The 22,478-nt window shown below is 36.2% G+C and overlaps 33 non-coding genes across 33 annotated transcripts; all 33 read right to left on the reverse strand.

The window, feature by feature from the left end:
* Positions 1–549: 549 nt before the first annotated feature.
* On the reverse strand, positions 550–621 carry TRNAD-GUC (transfer RNA aspartic acid (anticodon GUC)). Its single transcript has one exon. It is a non-coding gene; the product is annotated as a tRNA-Asp (tRNA).
* A 592-nt stretch (positions 622–1,213) lies between these two features.
* TRNAD-GUC (transfer RNA aspartic acid (anticodon GUC)) lies at positions 1,214–1,285 on the reverse strand. The gene has a single exon. It is a non-coding gene; the product is annotated as a tRNA-Asp (tRNA).
* A 622-nt stretch (positions 1,286–1,907) lies between these two features.
* On the reverse strand, positions 1,908–1,979 carry TRNAD-GUC (transfer RNA aspartic acid (anticodon GUC)). Its single transcript has one exon. It is a non-coding gene; the product is annotated as a tRNA-Asp (tRNA).
* A 622-nt stretch (positions 1,980–2,601) lies between these two features.
* On the reverse strand, positions 2,602–2,673 carry TRNAD-GUC (transfer RNA aspartic acid (anticodon GUC)). The gene has a single exon. It is a non-coding gene; the product is annotated as a tRNA-Asp (tRNA).
* A 596-nt stretch (positions 2,674–3,269) lies between these two features.
* Positions 3,270–3,341, reverse strand: TRNAD-GUC (transfer RNA aspartic acid (anticodon GUC)). The gene has a single exon. It is a non-coding gene; the product is annotated as a tRNA-Asp (tRNA).
* Positions 3,342–3,937: 596 nt separating this feature from the next.
* Positions 3,938–4,009, reverse strand: TRNAD-GUC (transfer RNA aspartic acid (anticodon GUC)). Its single transcript has one exon. It is a non-coding gene; the product is annotated as a tRNA-Asp (tRNA).
* A 592-nt stretch (positions 4,010–4,601) lies between these two features.
* Positions 4,602–4,673, reverse strand: TRNAD-GUC (transfer RNA aspartic acid (anticodon GUC)). Its single transcript has one exon. It is a non-coding gene; the product is annotated as a tRNA-Asp (tRNA).
* A 620-nt stretch (positions 4,674–5,293) lies between these two features.
* On the reverse strand, positions 5,294–5,365 carry TRNAD-GUC (transfer RNA aspartic acid (anticodon GUC)). The gene has a single exon. It is a non-coding gene; the product is annotated as a tRNA-Asp (tRNA).
* A 596-nt stretch (positions 5,366–5,961) lies between these two features.
* On the reverse strand, positions 5,962–6,033 carry TRNAD-GUC (transfer RNA aspartic acid (anticodon GUC)). Its single transcript has one exon. It is a non-coding gene; the product is annotated as a tRNA-Asp (tRNA).
* Positions 6,034–6,627: 594 nt separating this feature from the next.
* TRNAD-GUC (transfer RNA aspartic acid (anticodon GUC)) lies at positions 6,628–6,699 on the reverse strand. The gene has a single exon. It is a non-coding gene; the product is annotated as a tRNA-Asp (tRNA).
* Positions 6,700–7,293: 594 nt separating this feature from the next.
* TRNAD-GUC (transfer RNA aspartic acid (anticodon GUC)) lies at positions 7,294–7,365 on the reverse strand. The gene has a single exon. It is a non-coding gene; the product is annotated as a tRNA-Asp (tRNA).
* A 638-nt stretch (positions 7,366–8,003) lies between these two features.
* Positions 8,004–8,075, reverse strand: TRNAD-GUC (transfer RNA aspartic acid (anticodon GUC)). Its single transcript has one exon. It is a non-coding gene; the product is annotated as a tRNA-Asp (tRNA).
* A 618-nt stretch (positions 8,076–8,693) lies between these two features.
* TRNAD-GUC (transfer RNA aspartic acid (anticodon GUC)) lies at positions 8,694–8,765 on the reverse strand. Its single transcript has one exon. It is a non-coding gene; the product is annotated as a tRNA-Asp (tRNA).
* A 596-nt stretch (positions 8,766–9,361) lies between these two features.
* TRNAD-GUC (transfer RNA aspartic acid (anticodon GUC)) lies at positions 9,362–9,433 on the reverse strand. Its single transcript has one exon. It is a non-coding gene; the product is annotated as a tRNA-Asp (tRNA).
* Positions 9,434–10,029: 596 nt separating this feature from the next.
* TRNAD-GUC (transfer RNA aspartic acid (anticodon GUC)) lies at positions 10,030–10,101 on the reverse strand. The gene has a single exon. It is a non-coding gene; the product is annotated as a tRNA-Asp (tRNA).
* Positions 10,102–10,693: 592 nt separating this feature from the next.
* TRNAD-GUC (transfer RNA aspartic acid (anticodon GUC)) lies at positions 10,694–10,765 on the reverse strand. Its single transcript has one exon. It is a non-coding gene; the product is annotated as a tRNA-Asp (tRNA).
* A 620-nt stretch (positions 10,766–11,385) lies between these two features.
* On the reverse strand, positions 11,386–11,457 carry TRNAD-GUC (transfer RNA aspartic acid (anticodon GUC)). Its single transcript has one exon. It is a non-coding gene; the product is annotated as a tRNA-Asp (tRNA).
* A 596-nt stretch (positions 11,458–12,053) lies between these two features.
* TRNAD-GUC (transfer RNA aspartic acid (anticodon GUC)) lies at positions 12,054–12,125 on the reverse strand. Its single transcript has one exon. It is a non-coding gene; the product is annotated as a tRNA-Asp (tRNA).
* A 594-nt stretch (positions 12,126–12,719) lies between these two features.
* Positions 12,720–12,791, reverse strand: TRNAD-GUC (transfer RNA aspartic acid (anticodon GUC)). Its single transcript has one exon. It is a non-coding gene; the product is annotated as a tRNA-Asp (tRNA).
* Positions 12,792–13,385: 594 nt separating this feature from the next.
* Positions 13,386–13,457, reverse strand: TRNAD-GUC (transfer RNA aspartic acid (anticodon GUC)). The gene has a single exon. It is a non-coding gene; the product is annotated as a tRNA-Asp (tRNA).
* Positions 13,458–14,091: 634 nt separating this feature from the next.
* TRNAD-GUC (transfer RNA aspartic acid (anticodon GUC)) lies at positions 14,092–14,163 on the reverse strand. Its single transcript has one exon. It is a non-coding gene; the product is annotated as a tRNA-Asp (tRNA).
* Positions 14,164–14,781: 618 nt separating this feature from the next.
* TRNAD-GUC (transfer RNA aspartic acid (anticodon GUC)) lies at positions 14,782–14,853 on the reverse strand. Its single transcript has one exon. It is a non-coding gene; the product is annotated as a tRNA-Asp (tRNA).
* Positions 14,854–15,449: 596 nt separating this feature from the next.
* TRNAD-GUC (transfer RNA aspartic acid (anticodon GUC)) lies at positions 15,450–15,521 on the reverse strand. Its single transcript has one exon. It is a non-coding gene; the product is annotated as a tRNA-Asp (tRNA).
* A 596-nt stretch (positions 15,522–16,117) lies between these two features.
* On the reverse strand, positions 16,118–16,189 carry TRNAD-GUC (transfer RNA aspartic acid (anticodon GUC)). The gene has a single exon. It is a non-coding gene; the product is annotated as a tRNA-Asp (tRNA).
* Positions 16,190–16,783: 594 nt separating this feature from the next.
* Positions 16,784–16,855, reverse strand: TRNAD-GUC (transfer RNA aspartic acid (anticodon GUC)). Its single transcript has one exon. It is a non-coding gene; the product is annotated as a tRNA-Asp (tRNA).
* Positions 16,856–17,447: 592 nt separating this feature from the next.
* TRNAD-GUC (transfer RNA aspartic acid (anticodon GUC)) lies at positions 17,448–17,519 on the reverse strand. The gene has a single exon. It is a non-coding gene; the product is annotated as a tRNA-Asp (tRNA).
* A 624-nt stretch (positions 17,520–18,143) lies between these two features.
* TRNAD-GUC (transfer RNA aspartic acid (anticodon GUC)) lies at positions 18,144–18,215 on the reverse strand. The gene has a single exon. It is a non-coding gene; the product is annotated as a tRNA-Asp (tRNA).
* Positions 18,216–18,811: 596 nt separating this feature from the next.
* TRNAD-GUC (transfer RNA aspartic acid (anticodon GUC)) lies at positions 18,812–18,883 on the reverse strand. Its single transcript has one exon. It is a non-coding gene; the product is annotated as a tRNA-Asp (tRNA).
* Positions 18,884–19,477: 594 nt separating this feature from the next.
* Positions 19,478–19,549, reverse strand: TRNAD-GUC (transfer RNA aspartic acid (anticodon GUC)). The gene has a single exon. It is a non-coding gene; the product is annotated as a tRNA-Asp (tRNA).
* Positions 19,550–20,141: 592 nt separating this feature from the next.
* Positions 20,142–20,213, reverse strand: TRNAD-GUC (transfer RNA aspartic acid (anticodon GUC)). Its single transcript has one exon. It is a non-coding gene; the product is annotated as a tRNA-Asp (tRNA).
* Positions 20,214–20,831: 618 nt separating this feature from the next.
* On the reverse strand, positions 20,832–20,903 carry TRNAD-GUC (transfer RNA aspartic acid (anticodon GUC)). Its single transcript has one exon. It is a non-coding gene; the product is annotated as a tRNA-Asp (tRNA).
* Positions 20,904–21,499: 596 nt separating this feature from the next.
* Positions 21,500–21,571, reverse strand: TRNAD-GUC (transfer RNA aspartic acid (anticodon GUC)). The gene has a single exon. It is a non-coding gene; the product is annotated as a tRNA-Asp (tRNA).
* A 594-nt stretch (positions 21,572–22,165) lies between these two features.
* TRNAD-GUC (transfer RNA aspartic acid (anticodon GUC)) lies at positions 22,166–22,237 on the reverse strand. Its single transcript has one exon. It is a non-coding gene; the product is annotated as a tRNA-Asp (tRNA).
* Positions 22,238–22,478: the final 241 nt, after the last annotated feature.

Raw genomic sequence — 22,478 nt, forward strand, 5'->3', positions numbered from 1 at the left:
TGCCCATGACAAATTCAGCTAAATGGAATAGGCAGCTCTACTGCTTTTGCTTAGGGAAATTCATCTTTTTTCATAAACAGGGAGAACACAGAATGATCTTCCAAAAACAATCAGTTTTATCAAGAAAGTTTTTTAATTAAATTAATCTATCTATATTTATGTCTGTATATATATATATATATATATATAATCAGCTCACTTTACCATTAGCAGCTTATAGCTATTAGCCACCAGGGGTCAGTACTAACCAAAAACACCGATTTGTCTTCTATCCCTGTCCCACAGAGTTTATAAGCAGCCCATGATTTACCACTGTTTCATGTCATTTTCCAAGTATTTTAGAGATAAATTGTTTTTGAAAGAACAGTAAGTTGAGATTGAAATTTAGAGAGCATCTTCTGAGTTTCGGTTAACACATCAGTAAGCATTTTGGCTATCACTAAAGTCAACGCTGGTCTCAATCGTGATAAGCAGGTGTAATGACAACTATATTTTACTTCATGAGTAAGTGCATCTTTTTCATTAAGTTGGGCAACTTAAAGGTATCATCTCCCCGTCGGGGAATTGAACCCCGGTCTCCCGCGTGACAGGCGGGGATACTGACCACTATACTAACGAGGACTTAATGGCAGTAGTTTAACAGTCCTCACCTCTTTGAGGATAGGGAATGCCCATGACAAATTCAGCTAACTGGAATAGGCAGCTCTACTGCTTTTGCTTAGGGAAATTCATCTTTTTTCATAAACAGGGAGAACACAGAATGATCTTCCAAAAACAATCAGTTTTATCAAGAAAGTTTTTTAATTAAATTAATCTATCTATATTTATATCTGTATATATATATATATATATAATCAGCTCACTTTACCATTAGCAGCTTATAGCTATTAGCCACCAGGGGTCAGTACTAACCAAAAACACCGATTTGTCTTCTATCCCTGTCCCACAGAGTTTATAAGCAGCCCATGTTTTACCACTGTTTCATGTCATTTTCCAAGTATTTTAGAGATAAATTGTTTTTGAAAGAACAGTAAGTTGAGATTGAAATTGAGAGAGCATCTTCTGAGTTTCGGTTAACACATGAGTAAGCATTTTGGCTATCACTAAAGTCAACACTGGTCTCAATCGTGATAAGCAGGTGTAATGACAACTATATTTTACTTCATGAGTAAGTGCATCTTTTTCATTAAGTTGGGCAACTTAAAAGAATCATCTCCCCGTCGGGAAATTGAACCCCGGTCTCCCGCGTGACAGGCGGGGATACTGACCACTATACTAACGAGGACTTAATGGCAGTAGTTTAACAGTCCTCACCTCTTTGAGGATAGGGAATGCCCATGAGCAATTCAGCTAATTGGAATAGGCAGCTCTAATGCTTTTGCTTAGGGAAATTAATCTTTTTTCATAAACAGGGAGAACACAGAATGATCTTCCAAAAACAATCAGTTTTATCAAGAAAGTTTTTAAATTAAATTAATCTATCTATATTTATATCTGTATATATATATATATATATATATATATATATATATATATATATATATTTAATCAGCTCACTTTACCATTAGCAGCTTATAGCTATTAGCCACCAGGGGTCAGTACTAACCAAAAACACCGATTTGTCTTCTATCCCTGTCCCACAGAGTTTATAAGCAGCCCATGATTTACCACTGTTTCATGTCATTTTCCAAGTATTTTAGAGATAAATTGTTTTTGAAAGAACAGTAAGTTGAGATTGAAATTTAGAGAGCATCTTCTGAGTTTCAGTTAACACATCAGTAAGCATTTTGGCTATCACTAAAGTCAACACTGGTCTCAATCGTGATAAGCAGGTGTAATGACAACTATATTTTACTTCATGAGTAAGTGCATCTTTTTCATTAAGTTGGGCAACTTAAAAGAATCATCTCCCCGTCGGGGAATTGAACCCCGGTCTCCCGCGTGACAGGCGGGGATACTGACCACTATACTAACGAGGACTTAATGGCAGTAGTTTAACAGTCCTCACCTCTTTGAGGATAGGGAATGCCCATGAGCAATTCTGCTAATTGGAATAGGCAGCTCTACTGCTTTTGCTTAGGGAAATTCATCTTTTTTCATAAACAGGGAGAACACAGAATGATCTTCCAAAAACAATCAGTTTTATCAAGAAAGTTTTTTAATTAAATTAATCTATCTATATTTATATCTGTATATATATATATATATATATATATATATATATATATTTATATATATTTAATCAGCTCACTTTACCATTAGCAGCTTATAGCTATTAGCCACCAGGGGTCAGTACTAACCAAAAACACCGATTTGTCTTCTATCCCTGTCCCACAGAGTTTATAAGCAGCCCATGATTTACCACTGTTTCATGTCATTTTCCAAGTATTTTAGAGATAAATTGTTTTTGAAAGAACAGTAAGTTGAGATTGAAATTTAGAGAGCATCTTCTGAGTTTCGGTTAACACATCAGTAAGCATTTTGGCTATCACTAAAGTCAACGCTGGTCTCAATCGTGATAAGCAGGTGTAATGACAACTATATTTTACTTCATGAGTAAGTGCATCTTTTTCATTAAGTTGGGCAACTTAAAAGTATCATCTCCCCGTCGGGGAATTGAACCCCGGTCTCCCGCGTGACAGGCGGGGATACTGACCACTATACTAACGAGGACTTAATGGCAGTAGTTTAACAGTCCTCACCTCTTTGAGGATAGGGAATGCCCATGACAAATTCAGCTAAATGGAATAGGCAGCTCTACTGCTTTTGCTTAGGGAAATTCATCTTTTTTCATAAACAGGGAGAACACAGAATGATCTTCCAAAAACAATCAGTTTTATCAAGAAAGTTTTTTAATTAAATTAATCTATCTATATTTATGTCTGTATATATATATATATATATATATAATCAGCTCACTTTACCATTAGCAGCTTATAGCTATTAGCCACCAGGGGTCAGTACTAACCAAAAACACCGATTTGTCTTCTATCCCTGTCCCACAGAGTTTATAAGCAGCCCATGATTTACCACTGTTTCATGTCATTTTCCAAGTATTTTAGAGATAAATTGTTTTTGAAAGAACAGTAAGTTGAGATTGAAATTTAGAGAGCATCTTCTGAGTTTCGGTTAACACATCAGTAAGCATTTTGGCTATCACTAAAGTCAACGCTGGTCTCAATCGTGATAAGCAGGTGTAATGACAACTATATTTTACTTCATGAGTAAGTGCATCTTTTTCATTAAGTTGGGCAACTTAAAGGTATCATCTCCCCGTCGGGGAATTGAACCCCGGTCTCCCGCGTGACAGGCGGGGATACTGACCACTATACTAACGAGGACTTAATGGCAGTAGTTTAACAGTCCTCACCTCTTTGAGGATAGGGAATGCCCATGACAAATTCAGCTAACTGGAATAGGCAGCTCTACTGCTTTTGCTTAGGGAAATTCATCTTTTTTCATAAACAGGGAGAACACAGAATGATCTTCCAAAAACAATCAGTTTTATCAAGAAAGTTTTTTAATTAAATTAATCTATCTATATTTATATCTGTATATATATATATATATATATATAATCAGCTCACTTTACCATTAGCAGCTTATAGCTATTAGCCACCAGGGGTCAGTACTAACCAAAAACACCGATTTGTCTTCTATCCCTGTCCCACAGAGTTTATAAGCAGCCCATGATTTACCACTGTTTCATGTCATTTTCCAAGTATTTTAGAGATAAATTGTTTTTGAAAGAACAGTAAGTTGAGATTGAAATTTAGAGAGCATCTTCTGAGTTTCGGTTAACACATCAGTAAGCATTTTGGCTATCACTAAAGTCAACACTGGTCTCAATCGTGATAAGCAGGTGTAATGACAACTATATTTTACTTCATGAGTAAGTGCATCTTTTTCATTAAGTTGGGCAACTTAAAAGAATCATCTCCCCGTCAGGGAATTGAACCCCGGTCTCCCGCGTGACAGGCGGGGATACTGACCACTATACTAACGAGGACTTAATGGCAGTAGTTTAACAGTCCTCACCTCTTTGAGGATAGGGAATGCCCATGACAAATTCAGCTAACTGGAATAGGCAGCTCTACTGCTTTTGCTTAGGGAAATTCATCTTTTTTCATAAACAGGGAGAACACAGAATGATCTTCCAAAAACAATCAGTTTTATCAAGAAAGTTTTTTAATTAAATTAATCTATCTATATTTATATCTGTATATATATATATATATATAATCAGCTCACTTTACCATTAGCAGCTTATAGCTATTAGCCACCAGGGGTCAGTACTAACCAAAAACACCGATTTGTCTTCTATCCCTGTCCCACAGAGTTTATAAGCAGCCCATGTTTTACCACTGTTTCATGTCATTTTCCAAGTATTTTAGAGATAAATTGTTTTTGAAAGAACAGTAAGTTGAGATTGAAATTGAGAGAGCATCTTCTGAGTTTCGGTTAACACATGAGTAAGCATTTTGGCTATCACTAAAGTCAACACTGGTCTCAATCGTGATAAGCAGGTGTAATGACAACTATATTTTACTTCATGAGTAAGTGCATCTTTTTCATTAAGTTGGGCAACTTAAAAGAATCATCTCCCCGTCGGGAAATTGAACCCCGGTCTCCCGCGTGACAGGCGGGGATACTGACCACTATACTAACGAGGACTTAATGGCAGTAGTTTAACAGTCCTCACCTCTTTGAGGATAGGGAATGCCCATGAGCAATTCTGCTAATTGGAATAGGCAGCTCTACTGCTTTTGCTTAGGGAAATTCATCTTTTTTCATAAACAGGGAGAACACAGAATGATCTTCCAAAAACAATCAGTTTTATCAAGAAAGTTTTTTAATTAAATTAATCTATCTATATTTATATCTGTATATATATATATATATATATATCTATATATATATTTATATATATTTAATCAGCTCACTTTACCATTAGCAGCTTATAGCTATTAGCCACCAGGGGTCAGTACTAACCAAAAACACCGATTTGTCTTCTATCCCTGTCCCACAGAGTTTATAAGCAGCCCATGATTTACCACTGTTTCATGTCATTTTCCAAGTATTTTAGAGATAAATTGTTTTTGAAAGAACAGTAAGTTGAGATTGAAATTTAGAGAGCATCTTCTGAGTTTCAGTTAACACATCAGTAAGCATTTTGGCTATCACTAAAGTCAACGCTGGTCTCAATCGTGATAAGCAGGTATAATGACAACTATATTTTACTTCATGAGTAAGTGCATCTTTTTCATTAAGTTGGGCAACTTAAAGGTATCATCTCCCCGTCGGGGAATTGAACCCCGGTCTCCCGCGTGACAGGCGGGGATACTGACCACTATACTAACGAGGACTTAATGGCAGTAGTTTAACAGTCCTCACCTCTTTGAGGATAGGGAATGCCCATGACAAATTCAGCTAACTGGAATAGGCAGCTCTACTGCTTTTGCTTAGGGAAATTCATCTTTTTTCATAAACAGGGAGAACACAGAATGATCTTCCAAAAACAATCAGTTTTATCAAGAAAGTTTTTTAATTAAATTAATCTATCTATATTTATGTCTGTATATATATATATATATATATATAATCAGCTCACTTTACCATTAGCAGCTTATAGCTATTAGCCACCAGGGGTCAGTACTAACCAAAAACACCGATTTGTCTTCTATCCCTGTCCCACAGAGTTTATAAGCAGCCCATGATTTACCACTGTTTCATGTCATTTTCCAAGTATTTTAGAGATAAATTGTTTTTGAAAGAACAGTAAGTTGAGATTGAAATTTAGAGAGCATCTTCTGAGTTTCGGTTAACACATCAGTAAGCATTTTGGCTATCACTAAAGTCAACGCTGGTCTCAATCGTGATAAGCAGGTGTAATGACAACTATATTTTACTTCATGAGTAAGTGCATCTTTTTCATTAAGTTGGGCAACTTAAAAGTATCATCTCCCCGTCGGGGAATTGAACCCCGGTCTCCCGCGTGACAGGCGGGGATACTGACCACTATACTAACGAGGACTTAATGGCAGTAGTTTAACAGTCCTCACCTCTTTGAGGATAGGGAATGCCCATGACAAATTCAGCTAAATGGAATAGGCAGCTCTACTGCTTTTGCTTAGGGAAATTCATCTTTTTTCATAAACAGGGAGAACACAGAATGATCTTCCAAAAACAATCAGTTTTATCAAGAAAGTTTTTTAATTAAATTAATCTATCTATATTTATGTCTGTATATATATATATATATATATAATCAGCTCACTTTACCATTAGCAGCTTATAGCTATTAGCCACCAGGGGTCAGTACTAACCAAAAACACCGATTTGTCTTCTATCCCTGTCCCACAGAGTTTATAAGCAGCCCATGATTTACCACTGTTTCATGTCATTTTCCAAGTATTTTAGAGATAAATTGTTTTTGAAAGAACAGTAAGTTGAGATTGAAATTTAGAGAGCATCTTCTGAGTTTCGGTTAACACATCAGTAAGCATTTTGGCTATCACTAAAGTCAACGCTGGTCTCAATCGTGATAAGCAGGTGTAATGACAACTATATTTTACTTCATGAGTAAGTGCATCTTTTTCATTAAGTTGGGCAACTTAAAGGTATCATCTCCCCGTCGGGGAATTGAACCCCGGTCTCCCGCGTGACAGGCGGGGATACTGACCACTATACTAACGAGGACTTAATGGCAGTAGTTTAACAGTCCTCACCTCTTTGAGGATAGGGAATGCCCATGACAAATTCAGCTAACTGGAATAGGCAGCTCTACTGCTTTTGCTTAGGGAAATTCATCTTTTTTCATAAACAGGGAGAACACAGAATGATCTTCCAAAAACAATCAGTTTTATCAAGAAAGTTTTTTAATTAAATTAATCTATCTATATTTATATCTGTATATATATATATATATATATAATCAGCTCACTTTACCATTAGCAGCTTATAGCTATTAGCCACCAGGGGTCAGTACTAACCAAAAACACCGATTTGTCTTCTATCCCTGTCCCACAGAGTTTATAAGCAGCCCATGTTTTACCACTGTTTCATGTCATTTTCCAAGTATTTTAGAGATAAATTGTTTTTGAAAGAACAGTAAGTTGAGATTGAAATTGAGAGAGCATCTTCTGAGTTTCGGTTAACACATGAGTAAGCATTTTGGCTATCACTAAAGTCAACACTGGTCTCAATCGTGATAAGCAGGTGTAATGACAACTATATTTTACTTCATGAGTAAGTGCATCTTTTTCATTAAGTTGGGCAACTTAAAAGAATCATCTCCCCGTCGGGAAATTGAACCCCGGTCTCCCGCGTGACAGGCGGGGATACTGACCACTATACTAACGAGGACTTAATGGCAGTAGTTTAACAGTCCTCACCTCTTTGAGGATAGGGAATGCCCATGAGCAATTCAGCTAATTGGAATAGGCAGCTCTAATGCTTTTGCTTAGGGAAATTAATCTTTTTTCATAAACAGGGAGAACACAGAATGATCTTCCAAAAACAATCAGTTTTATCAAGAAAGTTTTTAAATTAAATTAATCTATCTATATTTATATCTGTATATATATATATATATATATATATATATATATATATATATATATATATATATATATATATATTTAATCAGCTCACTTTACCATTAGCAGCTTATAGCTATTAGCCACCAGGGGTCAGTACTAACCAAAAACACCGATTTGTCTTCTATCCCTGTCCCACAGAGTTTATAAGCAGCCCATGATTTACCACTGTTTCATGTCATTTTCCAAGTATTTTAGAGATAAATTGTTTTTGAAAGAACAGTAAGTTGAGATTGAAATTTAGAGAGCATCTTCTGAGTTTCAGTTAACACATCAGTAAGCATTTTAGCTATCACTAAAGTCAACACTGGTCTCAATCGTGATAAGCAGGTGTAATGACAACTATATTTTACTTCATGAGTAAGTGCATCTTTTTCATTAAGTTGGGCAACTTAAAAGAATCATCTCCCCGTCGGGGAATTGAACCCCGGTCTCCCGCGTGACAGGCGGGGATACTGACCACTATACTAACGAGGACTTAATGGCAGTAGTTTAACAGTCCTCACCTCTTTGAGGATAGGGAATGCCCATGAGCAATTCTGCTAATTGGAATAGGCAGCTCTACTGCTTTTGCTTAGGGAAATTCATCTTTTTTCATAAACAGGGAGAACACAGAATGATCTTCCAAAAACAATCAGTTTTATCAAGAAAGTTTTTTAATTAAATTAATCTATCTATATTTATATCTGTATATATATATATATATATATATATATATATATTTATATATATTTAATCAGCTCACTTTACCATTAGCAGCTTATAGCTATTAGCCACCAGGGGTCAGTACTAACCAAAAACACCGATTTGTCTTCTATCCCTGTCCCACAGAGTTTATAAGCAGCCCATGATTTACCACTGTTTCATGTCATTTTCCAAGTATTTTAGAGATAAATTGTTTTTGAAAGAACAGTAAGTTGAGATTGAAATTTAGAGAGCATCTTCTGAGTTTCAGTTAACACATCAGTAAGCATTTTGGCTATCACTAAAGTCAACGCTGGTCTCAATCGTGATAAGCAGGTATAATGACAACTATATTTTACTTCATGAGTAAGTGCATCTTTTTCATTAAGTTGGGCAACTTAAAGGTATCATCTCCCCGTCGGGGAATTGAACCCCGGTCTCCCGCGTGACAGGCGGGGATACTGACCACTATACTAACGAGGACTTAATGGCAGTAGTTTAACAGTCCTCACCTCTTTGAGGATAGGGAATGCCCATGACAAATTCAGCTAACTGGAATAGGCAGCTCTACTGCTTTTGCTTAGGGAAATTCATCTTTTTTCATAAACAGGGAGAACACAGAATGATCTTCCAAAAACAATCAGTTTTATCAAGAAAGTTTTTTAATTAAATTAATCTATCTATATTTATGTCTGTATATATATATATATATATATATAATCAGCTCACTTTACCATTAGCAGCTTATAGCTATTAGCCACCAGGGGTCAGTACTAACCAAAAACACCGATTTGTCTTCTATCCCTGTCCCACAGAGTTTATAAGCAGCCCATGATTTACCACTGTTTCATGTCATTTTCCAAGTATTTTAGAGATAAATTGTTTTTGAAAGAACAGTAAGTTGAGATTGAAATTTAGAGAGCATCTTCTGAGTTTCGGTTAACACATCAGTAAGCATTTTGGCTATCACTAAAGTCAACGCTGGTCTCAATCGTGATAAGCAGGTGTAATGACAACTATATTTTACTTCATGAGTAAGTGCATCTTTTTCATTAAGTTGGGCAACTTAAAGGTATCATCTCCCCGTCGGGGAATTGAACCCCGGTCTCCCGCGTGACAGGCGGGGATACTGACCACTATACTAACGAGGACTTAATGGCAGTAGTTTAACAGTCCTCACCTCTTTGAGGATAGGGAATGCCCATGACAAATTCAGCTAACTGGAATAGGCAGCTCTACTGCTTTTGCTTAGGGAAATTCATCTTTTTTCATAAACAGGGAGAACACAGAATGATCTTCCAAAAACAATCAGTTTTATCAAGAAAGTTTTTTAATTAAATTAATCTATCTATATTTATATCTGTATATATATATATATATATATATAATCAGCTCACTTTACCATTAGCAGCTTATAGCTATTAGCCACCAGGGGTCAGTACTAACCAAAAACACCGATTTGTCTTCTATCCCTGTCCCACAGAGTTTATAAGCAGCCCATGATTTACCACTGTTTCATGTCATTTTCCAAGTATTTTAGAGATAAATTGTTTTTGAAAGAACAGTAAGTTGAGATTGAAATTTAGAGAGCATCTTCTGAGTTTCGGTTAACACATCAGTAAGCATTTTGGCTATCACTAAAGTCAACACTGGTCTCAATCGTGATAAGCAGGTGTAATGACAACTATATTTTACTTCATGAGTAAGTGCATCTTTTTCATTAAGTTGGGCAACTTAAAAGAATCATCTCCCCGTCAGGGAATTGAACCCCGGTCTCCCGCGTGACAGGCGGGGATACTGACCACTATACTAACGAGGACTTAATGGCAGTAGTTTAACAGTCCTCACCTCTTTGAGGATAGGGAATGCCCATGACAAATTCAGCTAACTGGAATAGGCAGCTCTACTGCTTTTGCTTAGGGAAATTCATCTTTTTTCATAAACAGGGAGAACACAGAATGATCTTCCAAAAACAATCAGTTTTATCAAGAAAGTTTTTTAATTAAATTAATCTATCTATATTTATATCTGTATATATATATATATATATAATCAGCTCACTTTACCATTAGCAGCTTATAGCTATTAGCCACCAGGGGTCAGTACTAACCAAAAACACCGATTTGTCTTCTATCCCTGTCCCACAGAGTTTATAAGCAGCCCATGTTTTACCACTGTTTCATGTCATTTTCCAAGTATTTTAGAGATAAATTGTTTTTGAAAGAACAGTAAGTTGAGATTGAAATTGAGAGAGCATCTTCTGAGTTTCGGTTAACACATGAGTAAGCATTTTGGCTATCACTAAAGTCAACACTGGTCTCAATCGTGATAAGCAGGTGTAATGACAACTATATTTTACTTCATGAGTAAGTGCATCTTTTTCATTAAGTTGGGCAACTTAAAAGAATCATCTCCCCGTCGGGAAATTGAACCCCGGTCTCCCGCGTGACAGGCGGGGATACTGACCACTATACTAACGAGGACTTAATGGCAGTAGTTTAACAGTCCTCACCTCTTTGAGGATAGGGAATGCCCATGAGCAATTCTGCTAATTGGAATAGGCAGCTCTACTGCTTTTGCTTAGGGAAATTCATCTTTTTTCATAAACAGGGAGAACACAGAATGATCTTCCAAAAACAATCAGTTTTATCAAGAAAGTTTTTTAATTAAATTAATCTATCTATATTTATATCTGTATATATATATATATATATATATCTATATATATATTTATATATATTTAATCAGCTCACTTTACCATTAGCAGCTTATAGCTATTAGCCACCAGGGGTCAGTACTAACCAAAAACACCGATTTGTCTTCTATCCCTGTCCCACAGAGTTTATAAGCAGCCCATGATTTACCACTGTTTCATGTCATTTTCCAAGTATTTTAGAGATAAATTGTTTTTGAAAGAACAGTAAGTTGAGATTGAAATTTAGAGAGCATCTTCTGAGTTTCAGTTAACACATCAGTAAGCATTTTGGCTATCACTAAAGTCAACGCTGGTCTCAATCGTGATAAGCAGGTATAATGACAACTATATTTTACTTCATGAGTAAGTGCATCTTTTTCATTAAGTTGGGCAACTTAAAGGTATCATCTCCCCGTCGGGGAATTGAACCCCGGTCTCCCGCGTGACAGGCGGGGATACTGACCACTATACTAACGAGGACTTAATGGCAGTAGTTTAACAGTCCTCACCTCTTTGAGGATAGGGAATGCCCATGACAAATTCAGCTAACTGGAATAGGCAGCTCTACTGCTTTTGCTTAGGGAAATTCATCTTTTTTCATAAACAGGGAGAACACAGAATGATCTTCCAAAAACAATCAGTTTTATCAAGAAAGTTTTTTAATTAAATTAATCTATCTATATTTATGTCTGTATATATATATATATATATATATAATCAGCTCACTTTACCATTAGCAGCTTATAGCTATTAGCCACCAGGGGTCAGTACTAACCAAAAACACCGATTTGTCTTCTATCCCTGTCCCACAGAGTTTATAAGCAGCCCATGATTTACCACTGTTTCATGTCATTTTCCAAGTATTTTAGAGATAAATTGTTTTTGAAAGAACAGTAAGTTGAGATTGAAATTTAGAGAGCATCTTCTGAGTTTCGGTTAACACATCAGTAAGCATTTTGGCTATCACTAAAGTCAACGCTGGTCTCAATCGTGATAAGCAGGTGTAATGACAACTATATTTTACTTCATGAGTAAGTGCATCTTTTTCATTAAGTTGGGCAACTTAAAAGTATCATCTCCCCGTCGGGGAATTGAACCCCGGTCTCCCGCGTGACAGGCGGGGATACTGACCACTATACTAACGAGGACTTAATGGCAGTAGTTTAACAGTCCTCACCTCTTTGAGGATAGGGAATGCCCATGACAAATTCAGCTAAATGGAATAGGCAGCTCTACTGCTTTTGCTTAGGGAAATTCATCTTTTTTCATAAACAGGGAGAACACAGAATGATCTTCCAAAAACAATCAGTTTTATCAAGAAAGTTTTTTAATTAAATTAATCTATCTATATTTATGTCTGTATATATATATATATATATATAATCAGCTCACTTTACCATTAGCAGCTTATAGCTATTAGCCACCAGGGGTCAGTACTAACCAAAAACACCGATTTGTCTTCTATCCCTGTCCCACAGAGTTTATAAGCAGCCCATGATTTACCACTGTTTCATGTCATTTTCCAAGTATTTTAGAGATAAATTGTTTTTGAAAGAACAGTAAGTTGAGATTGAAATTTAGAGAGCATCTTCTGAGTTTCGGTTAACACATCAGTAAGCATTTTGGCTATCACTAAAGTCAACGCTGGTCTCAATCGTGATAAGCAGGTGTAATGACAACTATATTTTACTTCATGAGTAAGTGCATCTTTTTCATTAAGTTGGGCAACTTAAAGGTATCATCTCCCCGTCGGGGAATTGAACCCCGGTCTCCCGCGTGACAGGCGGGGATACTGACCACTATACTAACGAGGACTTAATGGCAGTAGTTTAACAGTCCTCACCTCTTTGAGGATAGGGAATGCCCATGACAAATTCAGCTAACTGGAATAGGCAGCTCTACTGCTTTTGCTTAGGGAAATTCATCTTTTTTCATAAACAGGGAGAACACAGAATGATCTTCCAAAAACAATCAGTTTTATCAAGAAAGTTTTTTAATTAAATTAATCTATCTATATTTATATCTGTATATATATATATATATATATAATCAGCTCACTTTACCATTAGCAGCTTATAGCTATTAGCCACCAGGGGTCAGTACTAACCAAAAACACCGATTTGTCTTCTATCCCTGTCCCACAGAGTTTATAAGCAGCCCATGTTTTACCACTGTTTCATGTCATTTTCCAAGTATTTTAGAGATAAATTGTTTTTGAAAGAACAGTAAGTTGAGATTGAAATTGAGAGAGCATCTTCTGAGTTTCGGTTAACACATGAGTAAGCATTTTGGCTATCACTAAAGTCAACACTGGTCTCAATCGTGATAAGCAGGTGTAATGACAACTATATTTTACTTCATGAGTAAGTGCATCTTTTTCATTAAGTTGGGCAACTTAAAAGAATCATCTCCCCGTCGGGAAATTGAACCCCGGTCTCCCGCGTGACAGGCGGGGATACTGACCACTATACTAACGAGGACTTAATGGCAGTAGTTTAACAGTCCTCACCTCTTTGAGGATAGGGAATGCCCATGAGCAATTCAGCTAATTGGAATAGGCAGCTCTAATGCTTTTGCTTAGGGAAATTAATCTTTTTTCATAAACAGGGAGAACACAGAATGATCTTCCAAAAACAATCAGTTTTATCAAGAAAGTTTTTAAATTAAATTAATCTATCTATATTTATATCTGATATATATATATATATATATATATATATATATATATATATATATATATATATATATATTTAATCAGCTCACTTTACCATTAGCAGCTTATAGCTATTAGCCACCAGGGGTCAGTACTAACCAAAAACACCGATTTGTCTTCTATCCCTGTCCCACAGAGTTTATAAGCAGCCCATGATTTACCACTGTTTCATGTCATTTTCCAAGTATTTTAGAGATAAATTGTTTTTGAAAGAACAGTAAGTTGAGATTGAAATTTAGAGAGCATCTTCTGAGTTTCAGTTAACAACATCAGTAAGCATTTTAGCTATCACTAAAGTCAACACTGGTCTCAATCGTGATAAGCAGGTGTAATGACAACTATATTTTACTTCATGAGTAAGTGCATCTTTTTCATTAAGTTGGGCAACTTAAAAGAATCATCTCCCCGTCGGGGAATTGAACCCCGGTCTCCCGCGTGACAGGCGGGGATACTGACCACTATACTAACGAGGACTTAATGGCAGTAGTTTAACAGTCCTCACCTCTTTGAGGATAGGGAATGCCCATGAGCAATTCTGCTAATTGGAATAGGCAGCTCTACTGCTTTTGCTTAGGGAAATTCATCTTTTTTCATAAACAGGGAGAACACAGAATGATCTTCCAAAAACAATCAGTTTTATCAAGAAAGTTTTTTAATTAAATTAATCTATCTATATTTATATCTGTATATATATATATATATATATATATATATATATTTATATATATTTAATCAGCTCACTTTACCATTAGCAGCTTATAGCTATTAGCCACCAGGGGTCAGTACTAACCAAAAACACCGATTTGTCTTCTATCCCTGTCCCACAGAGTTTATAAGCAGCCCATGATTTACCACTGTTTCATGTCATTTTCCAAGTATTTTAGAGATAAATTGTTTTTGAAAGAACAGTAAGTTGAGATTGAAATTTAGAGAGCATCTTCTGAGTTTCAGTTAACACATCAGTAAGCATTTTGGCTATCACTAAAGTCAACGCTGGTCTCAATCGTGATAAGCAGGTATAATGACAACTATATTTTACTTCATGAGTAAGTGCATCTTTTTCATTAAGTTGGGCAACTTAAAGGTATCATCTCCCCGTCGGGGAATTGAACCCCGGTCTCCCGCGTGACAGGCGGGGATACTGACCACTATACTAACGAGGACTTAATGGCAGTAGTTTAACAGTCCTCACCTCTTTGAGGATAGGGAATGCCCATGACAAATTCAGCTAACTGGAATAGGCAGCTCTACTGCTTTTGCTTAGGGAAATTCATCTTTTTTCATAAACAGGGAGAACACAGAATGATCTTCCAAAAACAATCAGTTTTATCAAGAAAGTTTTTTAATTAAATTAATCTATCTATATTTATGTCTGTATATATATATATATATATATATAATCAGCTCACTTTACCATTAGCAGCTTATAGCTATTAGCCACCAGGGGTCAGTACTAACCAAAAACACCGATTTGTCTTCTATCCCTGTCCCACAGAGTTTATAAGCAGCCCATGATTTACCACTGTTTCATGTCATTTTCCAAGTATTTTAGAGATAAATTGTTTTTGAAAGAACAGTAAGTTGAGATTGAAATTTAGAGAGCATCTTCTGAGTTTCGGTTAACACATCAGTAAGCATTTTGGCTATCACTAAAGTCAACGCTGGTCTCAATCGTGATAAGCAGGTGTAATGACAACTATATTTTACTTCATGAGTAAGTGCATCTTTTTCATTAAGTTGGGCAACTTAAAAGTATCATCTCCCCGTCGGGGAATTGAACCCCGGTCTCCCGCGTGACAGGCGGGGATACTGACCACTATACTAACGAGGACTTAATGGCAGTAGTTTAACAGTCCTCACCTCTTTGAGGATAGGGAATGCCCATGACAAATTCAGCTAAATGGAATAGGCAGCTCTACTGCTTTTGCTTAGGGAAATTCATCTTTTTTCATAAACAGGGAGAACACAGAATGATCTTCCAAAAACAATCAGTTTTATCAAGAAAGTTTTTTAATTAAATTAATCTATCTATATTTATGTCTGTATATATATATATATATATATATAATCAGCTCACTTTACCATTAGCAGCTTATAGCTATTAGCCACCAGGGGTCAGTACTAACCAAAAACACCGATTTGTCTTCTATCCCTGTCCCACAGAGTTTATAAGCAGCCCATGATTTACCACTGTTTCATGTCATTTTCCAAGTATTTTAGAGATAAATTGTTTTTGAAAGAACAGTAAGTTGAGATTGAAATTTAGAGAGCATCTTCTGAGTTTCGGTTAACACATCAGTAAGCATTTTGGCTATCACTAAAGTCAACGCTGGTCTCAATCGTGATAAGCAGGTGTAATGACAACTATATTTTACTTCATGAGTAAGTGCATCTTTTTCATTAAGTTGGGCAACTTAAAGGTATCATCTCCCCGTCGGGGAATTGAACCCCGGTCTCCCGCGTGACAGGCGGGGATACTGACCACTATACTAACGAGGACTTAATGGCAGTAGTTTAACAGTCCTCACCTCTTTGAGGATAGGGAATGCCCATGACAAATTCAGCTAACTGGAATAGGCAGCTCTACTGCTTTTGCTTAGGGAAATTCATCTTTTTTCATAAACAGGGAGAACACAGAATGATCTTCCAAAAACAATCAGTTTTATCAAGAAAGTTTTTTAATTAAATTAATCTATCTATATTTATATCTGTATATATATATATATATATATAATCAGCTCACTTTACCATTAGCAGCTTATAGCTATTAGCCACCAGGGGTCAGTACTAACCAAAAACACCGATTTGTCTTCTATCCCTGTCCCACAGAGTTTATAAGCAGCCCATGATTTACCACTGTTTCATGTCATTTTCCAAGTATTTTAGAGATAAATTGTTTTTGAAAGAACAGTAAGTTGAGATTGAAATTTAGAGAGCATCTTCTGAGTTTCGGTTAACACATCAGTAAGCATTTTGGCTATCACTAAAGTCAACACTGGTCTCAATCGTGATAAGCAGGTGTAATGACAACTATATTTTACTTCATGAGTAAGTGCATCTTTTTCATTAAGTTGGGCAACTTAAAAGAATCATCTCCCCGTCAGGGAATTGAACCCCGGTCTCCCGCGTGACAGGCGGGGATACTGACCACTATACTAACGAGGACTTAATGGCAGTAGTTTAACAGTCCTCACCTCTTTGAGGATAGGGAATGCCCATGACAAATTCAGCTAACTGGAATAGGCAGCTCTACTGCTTTTGCTTAGGGAAATTCATCTTTTTTCATAAACAGGGAGAACACAGAATGATCTTCCAAAAACAATCAGTTTTATCAAGAAAGTTTTTTAATTAAATTAATCTATCTATATTTATATCTGTATATATATATATATATATAATCAGCTCACTTTACCATTAGCAGCTTATAGCTATTAGCCACCAGGGGTCAGTACTAACCAAAAACACCGATTTGTCTTCTATCCCTGTCCCACAGAGTTTATAAGCAGCCCATGTTTTACCACTGTTTCATGTCATTTTCCAAGTATTTTAGAGATAAATTGTTTTTGAAAGAACAGTAAGTTGAGATTGAAATTGAGAGAGCATCTTCTGAGTTTCGGTTAACACATGAGTAAGCATTTTGGCTATCACTAAAGTCAACACTGGTCTCAATCGTGATAAGCAGGTGTAATGACAACTATATTTTACTTCATGAGTAAGTGCATCTTTTTCATTAAGTTGGGCAACTTAAAAGAATCATCTCCCCGTCGGGAAATTGAACCCCGGTCTCCCGCGTGACAGGCGGGGATACTGACCACTATACTAACGAGGACTTAATGGCAGTAGTTTAACAGTCCTCACCTCTTTGAGGATAGGGAATGCCCATGAGCAATTCTGCTAATTGGAATAGGCAGCTCTACTGCTTTTGCTTAGGGAAATTCATCTTTTTTCATAAACAGGGAGAACACAGAATGATCTTCCAAAAACAATCAGTTTTATCAAGAAAGTTTTTTAATTAAATTAATCTATCTATATTTATATCTGTATATATATATATATATATATATATATATATATATATATTTATATATATTTAATCAGCTCACTTTACCATTAGCAGCTTATAGCTATTAGCCACCAGGGGTCAGTACTAACCAAAAACACCGATTTGTCTTCTATCCCTGTCCCACAGAGTTTATAAGCAGCCCATGATTTACCACTGTTTCATGTCATTTTCCAAGTATTTTAGAGATAAATTGTTTTTGAAAGAACAGTAAGTTGAGATTGAAATTTAGAGAGCATCTTCTGAGTTTCAGTTAACACATCAGTAAGCATTTTGGCTATCACTAAAGTCAACGCTGGTCTCAATCGTGATAAGCAGGTATAATGACAACTATATTTTACTTCATGAGTAAGTGCATCTTTTTCATTAAGTTGGGCAACTTAAAGGTATCATCTCCCCGTCGGGGAATTGAACCCCGGTCTCCCGCGTGACAGGCGGGGATACTGACCACTATACTAACGAGGACTTAATGGCAGTAGTTTAACAGTCCTCACCTCTTTGAGGATAGGGAATGCCCATGACAAATTCAGCTAACTGGAATAGGCAGCTCTACTGCTTTTGCTTAGGGAAATTCATCTTTTTTCATAAACAGGGAGAACACAGAATGATCTTCCAAAAACAATCAGTTTTATCAAGAAAGTTTTTTAATTAAATTAATCTATCTATATTTATGTCTGTATATATATATATATATATATATAATCAGCTCACTTTACCATTAGCAGCTTATAGCTATTAGCCACCAGGGGTCAGTACTAACCAAAAACACCGATTTGTCTTCTATCCCTGTCCCACAGAGTTTATAAGCAGCCCATGATTTACCACTGTTTCATGTCATTTTCCAAGTATTTTAGAGATAAATTGTTTTTGAAAGAACAGTAAGTTGAGATTGAAATTTAGAGAGCATCTTCTGAGTTTCGGTTAACACATCAGTAAGCATTTTGGCTATCACTAAAGTCAACGCTGGTCTCAATCGTGATAAGCAGGTGTAATGACAACTATATTTTACTTCATGAGTAAGTGCATCTTTTTCATTAAGTTGGGCAACTTAAAAGTATCATCTCCCCGTCGGGGAATTGAACCCCGGTCTCCCGCGTGACAGGCGGGGATACTGACCACTATACTAACGAGGACTTAATGGCAGTAGTTTAACAGTCCTCACCTCTTTGAGGATAGGGAATGCCCATGACAAATTCAGCTAAATGGAATAGGCAGCTCTACTGCTTTTGCTTAGGGAAATTCATCTTTTTTCATAAACAGGGAGAACACAGAATGATCTTCCAAAAACAATCAGTTTTATCAAGAAAGTTTTTTAATTAAATTAATCTATCTATATTTATATCTGTATATATATATATATATATATAATCAGCTCACTTTACCATTAGCAGCTTATAGCTATTAGCCACCAGGGGTCAGTACTAACCAAAAACACCGATTTGTCTTCTATCCCTGTCCCACAGAGTTTATAAGCAGCCCATGATTTACCACTGTTTCATGTCATTTTCCAAGTATTTTAGAGATAAATTGTTTTTGAAAGAACAGTAAGTTGAGATTGAAATTTAGAGAGCATCTTCTGAGTTTCGGTTAACACATCAGTAAGCATTTTGGCTATCACTAAAGTCAACACTGGTCTCAATCGTGATAAGCAGGTGTAATGACAACTATATTTTACTTCATGAGTAAGTGCATCTTTTTCATTAAGTTGGGCAACTTAAAAGAATCATCTCCCCGTCAGGGAATTGAACCCCGGTCTCCCGCGTGACAGGCGGGGATACTGACCACTATACTAACGAGGACTTAATGGCAGTAGTTTAACAGTCCTCACCTCTTTGAGGATAGGGAATGCCCATGACAAATTCAGCTAACTGGAATAGGCAGCTCTACTGCTTTTGCTTAGGGAAATTCATCTTTTTTCATAAACAGGGAGAACACAGAATGATCTTCCAAAAACAATCAGTTTTATCAAGAAAGTTTTTTAATTAAATTAATCTATCTATATTTATATCTGTATATATATATATATATATAATCAGCTCACTTTACCATTAGCAGCTTATAGCTATTAGCCACCAGGGGTCAGTACTAACCAAAAACACCGATTTGTCTTCTATCCCTGTCCCACAGAGTTTATAAGCAGCCCATGTTTTACCACTGTTTCATGTCATTTTCCAAGTATTTTAGAGATAAATTGTTTTTGAAAGAACAGTAAGTTGAGATTGAAATTGAGAGAGCATCTTCTGAGTTTCGGTTAACACATGAGTAAGCATTTTGGCTATCACTAAAGTCAACACTGGTCTCAATCGTGATAAGCAGGTGTAATGACAACTATATTTTACTTCATGAGTAAGTGCATCTTTTTCATTAAGTTGGGCAACTTAAAAGAATCATCTCCCCGTCGGGAAATTGAACCCCGGTCTCCCGCGTGACAGGCGGGGATACTGACCACTATACTAACGAGGACTTAATGGCAGTAGTTTAACAGTCCTCACCTCTTTGAGGATAGGGAATGCCCATGAGCAATTCTGCTAATTGGAATAGGCAGCTCTACTGCTTTTGCTTAGGGAAATTCATCTTTTTTCATAAACAGGGAGAACACAGAATGATCTTCCAAAAACAATCAGTTTTATCAAGAAAGTTTTTTAATTAAATTAATCTATCTATATTTATATCTGTATATATATATATATATATATATATATATATATTTATATATATTTAATCAGCTCACTTTACCATTAGCAGCTTATAGCTATTAGCCACCAGGGGTCAGTACTAACCAAAAACACCGATTTGTCTTCTATCCCTGTCCCACAGAGTTTATAAGCAGCCCATGATTTACCACTGTTTCATGTCATTTTCCAAGTATTTTAGAGATAAATTGTTTTTGAAAGAACAGTAAGTTGAGATTGAAATTTAGAGAGCATCTTCTGAGTTTCAGTTAACACATCAGTAAGCATTTTGGCTATCACTAAAGTCAACGCTGGTCTCAATCGTGATAAGCAGGTATAATGACAACTATATTTTACTTCATGAGTAAGTGCATCTTTTTCATTAAGTTGGGCAACTTAAAGGTATCATCTCCCCGTCGGGGAATTGAACCCCGGTCTCCCGCGTGACAGGCGGGGATACTGACCACTATACTAACGAGGACTTAATGGCAGTAGTTTAACAGTCCTCACCTCTTTGAGGATAGGGAATGCCCATGACAAATTCAGCTAACTGGAATAGGCAGCTCTACTGCTTTTGCTTAGGGAAATTCATCTTTTTTCATAAACAGGGAGAACACAGAATGATCTTCCAAAAACAATCAGTTTTATCAAGAAAGTTTTTTAATTAAATTAATCTATCTATATTTATGTCTGTATATATATATATATATATATATAATCAGCTCACTTTACCATTAGCAGCTTATAGCTATTAGCCACCAGGGGTCAGTACTAACCAAAAACACCGATTTGTCTTCTATCCCTCTCCCACAGAGTTTATAAGCAGCCCATGATTTACCACTGTTTCATGTCATTTTCCAAGTATTTTAGAGATAAATTGTTTTTGAAAGAACAGTAAGTTGAGATTGAAATTTAGAGAGCATCTTCTGAGTTTCGGTTAACACATCAGTAAGCATTTTGGCTATCACTAAAGTCAACGCTGGTCTCAATCGTGATAAGCAGGTGTAATGACAACTATATTTTACTTCATGAGTAAGTGCATCTTTTTCATTAAGTTGGGCAACTTAAAAGTATCATCTCCCCGTCGGGGAATTGAACCCCGGTCTCCCGCGTGACAGGCGGGGATACTGACCACTATACTAACGAGGACTTAATGGCAGTAGTTTAACAGTCCTCACCTCTTTGAGGATAGGGAATGCCCATGACAAATTCAGCTAAATGGAATAGGCAGCTCTACTGCTTTTGCTTAGGGAAATTCATCTTTTTTCATAAACAGGGAGAACACAGAATGATCTTCCAAAAACAATCAGTTTTATCAAGAAAGTTTTTTAATTAAATTAATCTATCTATATTTATATCTGTATATATATATATATATATATAATCAGCTCACTTTACCATTAGCAGCTTATAGCTATTAGCCACCAGGGGTCAGTACTAACCAAAAACACCGATTTGTCTTCTATCCCTGTCCCACAGAGTTTATAAGCAGCCCATGATTTACCACTGTTTCATGTCATTTTCCAAGTATTTTAGAGATAAATTGTTTTTGAAAGAACAGTAAGTTGAGATTGAAATTTAGAGAGCATCTTCTGAGTTTCGGTTAACACATCAGTAAGCATTTTGGCTATCACTAAAGTCAACACTGGTCTCAATCGTGATAAGCAGGTGTAATGACAACTATATTTTACTTCATGAGTAAGTGCATCTTTTTCATTAAGTTGGGCAACTTAAAAGAATCATCTCCCCGTCAGGGAATTGAACCCCGGTCTCCCGCGTGACAGGCGGGGATACTGACCACTATACTAACGAGGACTTAATGGCAGTAGTTTAACAGTCCTCACCTCTTTGAGGATAGGGAATGCCCATGACAAATTCAGCTAACTGGAATAGGCAGCTCTACTGCTTTTGCTTAGGGAAATTCATCTTTTTTCATAAACAGGGAGAACACAGAATGATCTTCCAAAAACAATCAGTTTTATCAAGAAAGTTTTTTAATTAAATTAATCTATCTATATTTATATCTGTATATATATATATATATATAATCAGCTCA

Source organism: Pleurodeles waltl, unplaced genomic scaffold (genome assembly GCF_031143425.1).
Source record: "Pleurodeles waltl isolate 20211129_DDA unplaced genomic scaffold, aPleWal1.hap1.20221129 scaffold_387, whole genome shotgun sequence".
Lineage (NCBI taxonomy): Eukaryota > Metazoa > Chordata > Amphibia > Caudata > Salamandridae > Pleurodeles > Pleurodeles waltl.